Raw genomic sequence first — 10,243 nt, 5'->3', positions numbered from 1 at the left:
TTAAGATATATTGGTCCCCCCTTCAATCCCGTATGCATCAATTTCTATGCTAGGTTGAAGCTTCTATCACTCTTGCCCTCCAATACATAGTCCTATCAACATACAACTAACCCTATGGTGTGATCCACGCGCGCGCTCATATGATGGGCACCAAAGGACAGCAACATAACCACAAGCAAATTAAATCAATCATAGCAATTCATCAACCACCGATAGGATAACAAAAATCTACTCTGACATCATAGGATGGCAACACATCATTGGATAATAATATGAAGCATAAAGCACCATGTTCAAGTAGAGGGTACAGCGGGTTGCGGAAGATGGACCGCTGTAGATAGAGGGGGGAAGGTGATGGAGATGTTGGTGAAGATGGCAGAGGTGTTGGTGAAAATCGCGGTGATGATGATGATGGCCACGGCGGCGTTCCGGCGCCACCGGAGGAGAGGGGGAGAGGGGCCCCCTTCTTCCTCTTCTTCCTTGACCTCATCCCTAGATGGGAGAAGGGTTTTCCCTCTGGTCCTTGGCCTCCATGGCATGGGAGGGGCGAGAGCCCCTCCGAGATTGGATCTATCTCTCTGTTTCTCTCTGGTTCTGCGTTCTGTTCTGGCTCTGTTTCACCGTTTCGTATATATATATATGGAGATCCGTAACTCCGATTGGCCTGAAACCTTCGCCGTGATTTTTTTCCGAATATTAGCTTTCTTGCGGCAAAAGAAGAGTGTCAACCGCCTTACGGTGGGCTTACGAGGGTAGGGGCGCGCCCTAAGGGGGGGCGCCCTAGGGGGGGCGCTCCCTGCCTCGTGAGCATCTCGGGCACTGGTTCGCGTTGATTTTCCTTCCGAATTTTCCATTTTTCCAAAAATAAGCTCCGTCCGTTTTTATCCCGTTTGGACCCCGTTTGATATGGATATTCAACAGACAGGGACTGGCACTGGGCACTGGATCAATATGTTAGTCCCAAAAATAATATAAAAAGTTGCCAAAAAGTATATGAAAGTTGAATAATATTGGCATGGAACAATAAAAAATTATAGATACGACGGAGACGTATTAGACGACCAGGCAGGCGTGTGAAGCAGAGGAGGCGGTGATGGACCAAGCTGGCGGTGATCGTGCGGCTGTGCGATGGTACACCACTTAGACAGGCGTGGATATAGTTAGTCGCATCATTAATTCCCCTCACACCAGGGGCAGAGCCAGGCCAGTAGCAGGCCCCGGGCCGCGTTGAAGAACTGTTACTGGATTTGGGCGTCACGTCTTAGTAATGCTCCAGTCACCAAAGGAGTAGGGCCTCACGCCCCGGGCCCCTGGGGCCTGTCTCCGCCCCTACTCATACCAGATGTACATGAGCGACATCTAAACCTTTTTTTCTCGCAAAAAAGGTAGTCCCTATGATCTAAAATAAATGTCATGGTTTTAGTTCAGGGAGTAAGTGACACGTAACCTATCAAGTGTTGGATACACATAGTTGGATGGTTGACCCAAATAGTCAACAATATCTACTATTGGATGGTTAGGAGGACATTGATATCCATACTTCCCACCAGAGTTTAAGTTTCGGACTTGACATTTGTGCTTGCATTTTTCTAGGTTTATTTCAAGCCTTTTGGGACGTGTGTTCAGTGGGAGTGGACGTTTCTGTCAACTACGAAGGCGTTTGTGCTGACTTCGTCAATCTCAAGATGATGTGCCAGCTCAGTCTCTCGAAGGTGCTCATAGGGGTAGGGTGTGCGTGTGTGCATTCATAGCGATGAGTGTATGTGAGCGACTTCGATTGTACCGTGTCCAAAAAAACAGAAAAGTATGTTTTTGGTCTCTCAAGTTCTCTAAAAGTATAGACTTGATCCCTCATGATTTTTTGGTATACATTTTGTCCTTCAAGTCTCAAAGTCGGATAAGTTTGGTCCAAAACCAGATTTTGAGCATGTCGACCGGGTTTGACCATGTTGACCAGGTTTGACCAATGAATAGTAAGCTCGAAAAAAATACCAAACAAAATTTAAAAAACTGAAATTTCATGACAACCAATATGCTTGGGTGCGCTAGGTGTCTGTAATTTTTTGTGGTCAAATCCGAGGGGCTAAAAAAACAAAATTTGGCTTTTTGAGCCATTTATTCCATGTGCTGCTCGAATGTCGAAACACCACAAAAAATTACACGCAGCTAGCGCACCCAAGCATCTTGATTGCCACAAATTTTCATATTTTTTTTGAATTTTTTACTATTTTTTAAACACCACAAAAAATTACACGCACTAGCACACCCAAGCATCTTGGTTGCCACAAAATTTCAATTTTTTTGATTCTTTTACTATTTTTTTGAATTTACTGTTCATCAGTCAAACATGGTCAAACCCGTTAAACGTGCTTAAAATTTGGTTTTGGGTCAAACTTATCTGGTTTTGAGACTTAAAGGACCAAATGTATATCAAAAGAAAAATTTCTTAAGGGACCAAGTCTATACTTTTGGGGAATTTGAAGGACCAAAAACATATTTTTCTCTAAAGAAACAATACGTACTCACCCAGTAAAAAACCGTGGTTCTCCTAAAAAAACTAAGTGGTTCTCTTAAAAAAAGATGTCGTCATTTGATCCTTCCATCCCGGAGCGCTCACAGAGCTTACATTCGTGGGAGCTTAGATATTGTAGTTTTCAAAAATAATGGAAAGTTACATGGCTATGAAAGTTTAGAAATTACATGGTTATCTCTTTCTTTAGTACACCCCTTTTTAATACAAGGGTGGCAAAAAAAAGGTTAAGTATTGGAGTAGTCAAGAGGTTGGGTTATACAAGCAAGAGTTCTTGCTGTCCTGGGCTTGGTTTTAGCATGTACAAAATGGAGAGCTTAAAATGCACGGATAAGAGCTCCAAGTGTCTGCCAAAAAAAGGGAAGAAGAGCTCCAAGTGTTCTGGTCACTTCTTTAGACTGGAAATATTACATGCATTCAGGTGTACATATCTTGAATTTGCTCATGAAATTACATCACAAATCCTTTATTGTAAAAGACAAAGAAAAGACTAGGCAACTCTCTGTCTAGCGCCTCAAAACCATTTTCTTGCACCAGCAACCGTAGACTACCAGTAGTACAATTGTCAATGCAAATCCAACTCCAAAGCCTACACCAACAAAAAGCCATAACATGATATCATCAAATGGTGATCCTTCTTGCACAGGAGGTGGCAGCGACGAAGATGGTGAAGTCACGAATGTAAGGTTACATTTCACAAGAAGTGGGCACCCGTACAGCCCTCTGTTTCCGCCCTTGAACGAGCTGCTGGTGAATGTGGAAAACTGGCTGCCCGAAGGTATCCTCCCACTGAGATCATTGTAGGAGAGGTTGAGCCACTCGAGTGTGGTCAACATGGGCAGCTCCTGTGGGATCTTCCCCACGAGACGGTTCCAGGAGAGGTCCAGTGACTCAATCCGGGCCAACTGGCCGAGCTCGTGTGGGATCTTGCCTCTGAAAGCATTGTGAGACAAGTTTACCACGTGAAGGTACGTGAGGTTGCCGATTGACCGTGGGATGAACCCACTGAATCGGTTGCACGACAGGTCAACCACCATCAGGTCAGCTGGGACTTTTGCCACCCTCATGTATTGTTGTTTCATCGCCACATCGATCACAACCTGATAATTCGATCTTCCAGCTCGCGCTTGCACTGTATAATCATATTCCGAGGTTCCATTTGGGTCCAAAACCATGGACCTGAAACTCTTGAATAAATATGGTGGTAGATCGCCGCTGAAGCCGTTTCCTGCAAGGTCAATGATTTGTACACTGGCGAAGTAACGGGCGCTTGAGTTCTTCTCCACAAGAGGGGGGATGCTCACCGGGCCATGAAAATTGTTGTATCTCAACACAAGTATCTGAAGCTCCTGTAGCTGACCTACCATACAGGGAAAGAGTCCACGAAACGGTTCCCTCCAATGTCAAGGGCTAGCAAGTACTGACACCGAGCTAATGATCTCGGCAGGTGCCCCTGGATGTGGTTTCCATGTAAGTCTATCAGCCTCAGGTTACATGATTCATCGATATCGTCAGGCCATGTTCCGTTAAGGCGATTTCCCCTCAAGTTCAACACAGCGAGGTCATTGCAACCTTTCAGCAAATAAGGTGGCACCAACCCGCTGAAATTATTGCCGGATAGGTCGAGTATTTGGAGAGGATCATGCTTATGACATTCTGAGTAGGGGATAGCCCCACTCAGTTCATTGTTCGCAAGGTTGACAGAGTAGGCGACCTCAAACTGTCGGAGGAAACTGCTTGGAGGGATGGAAGAGAATTTGTTATTGGAGTAGTCAAGATCGTACGCGTCGAAAGGGAAAGGCACAGCGCCACCGAGCATATTGAAGCTAAGATTGATGAACCGTATATTAACATAGTGCAGGGGCTGACCCACGGTGGTGAAGTGGTTGTGAGAGAGATTCAAAACGCTCATGTTTCTCCAAATCCAGTCAGGGATCTCCCCATGAATTTGATTGGAAGAGAGATCCAAATCTTTTACTCCCGGTAGATATCTAACGGCAAGGGGCAACCTTGTTAGGTTACAGTATGCTAGATGCAGGATAGAAATACTACTATTACTACTAGCATCGACTTCATTACCATCCCCGGAAGCAGATAACAATGGGTTATAGGAGGCTGATATCATACTAAGGTTCCTTAGCCTCAAGAACGGGTTTAGATCCAAGGTACCCGTGAAATTGTTGTTGTCAAGTTGCAGGGACTGAAGAGCAGTGAGATAGGAAAAGGAAGCTGGAACTGAACCTGTTAGCTGATTGCTGCTCAAGTCAATGTCAGTTAGCTTAGCTGATGGATTCTGGAATTCCTCAATAGCACCAGAGAGTCGGTTCATTTGGAGGCACAATGTCTGCAATGCTGGCAGAGTGAACAAGGATGCTGGAACTGTCCCCGAGAGTGAATTATTGCTTAAACGCACCTCTATGAGATATGGGTACATATGTCCGTCGAGAGGAACCGGCCCTGTAGAAGAAAATTGTGTTAATTATAAAACTGGTAGCCAAGGACCGTGTAAGTTCAGATTTATTTCTTAATTTGCAGCCACTTGTCATGCCCTCAGGAAAAGAAGACGACAATAATGAAAACAGGGTAGCTTGGCCTATGTGGTTATTAAATTCTCCGGATGGTGCATGCATTTTGTAAAATTTGAACGAATAAAGCACACCGATAATCTTGAAATATCACTGTCTATTTTTTATAAATAAACCATATGATAAAGCAGAAGTCCTCTAGTAAAAGTGCCTAGGGAATAATAATCTAAATACTCCAATGGAAATCCTTTAAATCAAAGACGACCTAAATTTGTAATTCTTGAGTATTTGGTATAGAACATGGGTTTATTTTTTTCTTGGCTGTGTGCATCTGGACATCTTGTTGGTGCAGGCTGGGTGTAATTGATCTCTTTGAGAATATTAATATATTCCCTTTGTCGAAAATAGAACATGGGTAGTTTTCTTAAATCTGCCCAAGACAATTCGTTTGTACAATTCTTTTTAGATAATGGAGAAGAGCACCTGCACGGGCTCTCCATTCAAAGATGCACACACCCCTTGTCTACAAAGTCTTAAACAGTTTAGTTTTTTTCCAAAGTATAAAGTAACAAGATCAGGAATCCAGGATACACTAAAACTCAGGTAGGACAAACATATTGTTAACCTGTCACTTTTTTGGATATAAACCCCATATATTTTATTTACAGTTGTCATCGTATAATATTTGATAGCAATGTGATGTGGCTAAGAACATGGCAGGATCCAACTATCCAAAAAAAGATGTAACAAATTTGATAGGTACTCCCTTTGTAAACAAATGTAACTCGTTTTAGAAACGTCTTATATTTGTTTACAGAGGAGCAGATGATTTAGCAAGCTGCAATATTTCCAGAAGTACCAACTTACCTGTGAAGTTGTTGCCGGCGAGCCATACACTTTCAAGTCGTGTCAAGCTTGTAAGCCATGGAATCTGCCCAGACAAACCAGAGCCCTGACAGTCCAGTATGATCAAGTTTGTCAGATTGCTGAGGGCCGAAGGTAGCCTGCCGGAGAAGCTGTTCCAACTGATGTGTAATTCAGTCAGTGACATGAGGCTCCCGATGGAGGTAGGGATGGCCCCAACGAGGTTTGTGCTTCCAAGGTCGAGAATCATGAGATTCTTTAGCCCAGTGACCCCAAGAGGGAATGCAGAAGGCTCGAATCTGTTCTCAGCGAGCACAAGTTCTCGCAGCAAAGGGAAATTGGAATGAGTGAACAAATCAGGCAGAGGACCAGTTAAAGAGTTATAACCAAGATCAACCACCGATAAGGAGTGGAGTCTTGATAACGATGGGTGGAGTGGACCAGAAAGGGAACATCCGGTTAGGCGAAGGATCTGAAGAAGGGGGAAGTGGTTGGCAAGTGCCTTGAAGAACTCCGGCGCTGTGCCGGTGATATTAACTTGCTCTAGATGGAGCTCCTTCAGCTTACTAAGCTCGTTGGCCACTACAGTCGACGGAAGGAGCTCCCATCTGTTTTGTCCAAGGTCGAGGATGACCAGGTTGGTGAGCCGAAAGATATCGAGTGGGACCTGAAAATAGAAGTTGCAGGTTGACAGGTTGAGGTAGGTCAGTTGTGTCATGCCCTGGAAACCAGACACCTGAAGCTGGGAGCTGGTAAACGTGTTGTAGGCAAGGTTGAGATATTGGAGAGAGGTAAGCCTGGAGATGGAAGGGTGAAGCTCGCCGATCTGCAGGTTCCGCTCCGGGAGGTCGAGTGCAGTGACCCTCCCGGTAAGATTCTCGCAGCGAACGCCTTCCCAGCGGCAGCAGTCTGTGCCCAGTCTCCAGGATGACAGTGTCGTGGTGGGCGGCTCGTCGTCGTTGGTGAAGTTGAAGGAACGCTTCACGTTGAGAAGCGCGGCGGCCTGGTCCCTGCGGCAGCGTGCAGGGACCTGCTGGGAGGCACTGCTGTTTGCTGAACGGGCGTGCGAACAATGCACTAGCAGCAGGATTTCTGCAAGGAAACCGAAGGTGACCAACAGTGAGGTGTAGTGAGCAGGCATTGCAGCTGGCGATTTTTCTGGACTCAGGAGAAGACGAGATGAACACACATACTTCTTCTCTGATGCATATATATGTATATATAGAAGATGGCAGGTGTGCAAAAACGAACACGCTAGTTGAGGGCATAATGCCCTGATTGAACCAAGGACCAAGCCCGCTTTTATCTACAGTATATGTACATCAGAGTCTTTGCTGTTGGCCCCATGTAACACAGTTGCGTTAACAGTTGTGGCTTGACGTGGAAAGCTAGTCTCCTCTCCATGCCCTGTTCTTGACTTGGCTCGAGTCTTCAGAGGCTGCTGCCTCGTCCGACAATTCGATTGACGGGGAAAGCTAGTCAAGTATAAACGACAAGCCGTCCAGCCGTGTGGACCACGTCGTCTTGTTTCTTCGATGTTCATCGAATACAAGCACACGCAGGGGCGGTTGGCAAACACGCAGAAGACTGACCCGGCCAAACAGTGAAATCGACCAAAAAATAATAGCAATACATTCAGATCCTTACATTGAAATGGACCATCATCGCCGGACTGGCCGCCGGAGAAAGTTTATTGCCTAAGCTTCATTTTGCAAAAAGTTTCAGCCAATTTTGGACTTGTAGATAATTACTTATGAAGTTTTAAAGTTTTAGGGTCTTTTCTGCAAAACTGTCAGTTATTTAAATTTGACCAAACTGTTCTGGATAATATTTTGGATAACGTTGGCTACGTGGTAGTCTCTGATTCGTCGGTACCAATTCAAAATAAATTAACATGTAACCACCAGTTCTAGATCCAACAGCCAAAATATAAACGTATTGATTCATTTAAGTGATCTAATCTAACACGTTAGATCGAGATCGGATGGCTAGGGTTTGATCGAAGCTCACCATGGTGGTAGGTCATCGAAAGTCGCGGGAAAACTCAGGCGCAGCGCGACGGCTCAGATGTGGACGACTCGATGCTCCGGTGCTCCCTAGCAGCGGCGAGGTGGTCGACGGGATGCGGTTGACGACGACAAGGCTCCTGGTGGTCACCGTTGTCGCCAAGGTGGACGGAATCGACGACAAGGGCTTGTCAAAGGTGTCCGAGAGGGCAAAACTAGTTTCGGGTGATGACACACTGCTAAAAAACGAGCGTGTTTGTACACGCGGCTGGTTCAGTAGATGCCGCAAGCAAGAGAAACCAAATGGACATGGTGCGGGGCCAAAAGGACCACGGTGCTCCCTGGAGTTTCGGCAGTGGCGAGCTTCGGTTGACAGTGAACTCTGTGCTCCCAGGCATTCTGGGCATCGGGGTAGTGTCTAGGAGGGTTGCCGGGGGGTGGGGGTTCATGTGGTGGTGACAGTTGAGCTTAGGGTGGCCGGGGTTCGCCGGAATTCGATCGAAGATCTCTTGGCCAAAGCATACGAGACGGTGGCGTTACGGGCACAGCCTAACGGTGTCCGGCAAAATAGGTAGGTAGCTTTTTCATAGGGGCCTAGGGGGTGTTTATAGGGCATGGCGGGTCGGGCGGGCATGCATGATGGCCACGACTGGAGGTCGTGGGCGCTCGGGTTTGTGCGCGGTGTGGGCGCGTGCATTAGGCGGCAGTTATGTGAGGTGGGCGTCAACCCTGATGGGTGCGTCCCACCTGGCAGAGAGAGAGATGTTGGGGAACGCGGTAATTTAAAAAAAATTCCTACGCACACGCAAGATTATGGTGATGCATATCAACGAGAGGGAAGAGTATCGTCTACGTACCCTCGTAGACCGTAAGCAGAAGCATTATGACAACGCGGTTGATATAGTCGTACGTCTTCACGATCGACCGATCTAGTACCGAAGATACGGCGCCTCCGTGATCTGCACATGTTCAGCTCGATGACGTCCCGCGAACTCACGATCCAGTAGAGCTTCGAGGGAGAGCTTCGTCAGCACGAGGGCGTGATGACGGTGATGATGTTGCTACCGGAACAGGGCTTCGCCTAAGCACCGCTACGATATTACCGAGGTGGATTATGGTGGAGGGGGGCACTGCACACGGCTAAAGATCAATGATCAACTTGTGTGTCTATGGGGTGCCCCTCTCCCCTGTATATAAAGGAGTGGAGGACGGGAAGGGCCGGCCCTCTTATGGCGCGCCCCATGGGGAGTCCTACTCCTACCAGGAGTAGGATTCCCCCCTTTCACTAGTGGAAAACAGGGCTATGGTCCAGGCCGGCTTAGCCCATTAGTCCCGGTTCAGTCTAGAACCGGGACTAATGTGAGCATTGGTCCCGGTTCGTGCGGCTAAGGCATTAGTCCCGGTTCATCTGGACCTTTTGGTCCCGGTTGGTGGGATGAACCGGGACCAATGGGCCTCGCTCCTGGCCCACAACCATTGGTCCCGGTTCGTGCCACAAACCGGGACTAAAGATTAGACCTTTAGTCCCGGTTTGAGGCAGGAACCGGGACTAATGGGTATGAGACCTTTAGTCCCGGTTCGTGCCACGAACCGGTACTAAAGGTCCCATTTTCAAACTCTACCCCCCCCCCCCCCCCCCGTGGACCGCCTTTTCAGTTTTTTAAAAAATAAAAGAAAATGATGGAAATGTCAAAAAAATAAAAGAAAATAAGTTTCACATGTGATATGTGGTCTAGTTGTTGGGAAAATTTATAAATATGAATTTCGACTTTATTTACAAAATCTCTCTGGAATTTGTAAAATGGGCATAACTTTTGCATACGAACTCGGATGAAAAAGTTTTTTATATGAAAAATCATCTACTCGAAAAGTTACATCCGATGGAGACCGCCTACGGCATGTTTGCAAATTTCTAGAATCCTCAAATTCCGAAAGGAAAAAAAGTTATGCTCAAATTTCAGTTTTTTTAAATTTCAGTTTTTTTAAATACTTATTCAAGAAGTATTAGTGTTACTAAATAATTATTCAAGAATATTAGTGTTATTAAATAATTATTTCACCTTTTTTGAATTTTGGTCAAATCTGGTCAAACTATGGTCAAACTGTGGTCAAACAATGGTCAAACTACTTATTCAAAAATATTAGTGTTACTAAAAAATTATTGTTTTTTAGAACAATAGTTTTAAACTCAAACAGTGAAATATGTGACTTCATGCTCAAGCTAAATTCCTGAGGGTTAATAGGATTGACATCTTACTATTGTCAGGAAAACAACAAGTGCAGACTTGGAAACGAGGGAGAATAGAACCCGGAAGTTA

The 10,243-nt window shown here is 45.8% G+C and overlaps 1 pseudogene across 1 annotated transcript; it reads right to left on the bottom strand.

Annotated features, from left to right (window-relative positions):
• Positions 1-2,757: 2,757 nt before the first annotated feature.
• Positions 2,758-7,184, bottom strand: LOC125512771 (receptor-like protein 41; annotated as a pseudogene). Its single transcript, XR_015608845.1, has 2 exons — positions 5,923-7,184; positions 2,758-4,987 (listed from the first exon to the last, which is right to left on the bottom strand). The product of XR_015608845.1 is annotated as a receptor-like protein 41 (transcript).
• Positions 7,185-10,243: the final 3,059 nt, after the last annotated feature.

This window comes from Triticum urartu, chromosome 6A (genome assembly GCF_056163025.1).
Source record: "Triticum urartu cultivar PI428250 chromosome 6A, HENAU_Tu73, whole genome shotgun sequence".
Classification (NCBI taxonomy): domain Eukaryota; kingdom Viridiplantae; phylum Streptophyta; class Magnoliopsida; order Poales; family Poaceae; genus Triticum; species Triticum urartu.
Note: the sequence above shows the minus strand (reverse complement) of the source record. Positions and strands in the feature narration are given on the sequence as shown.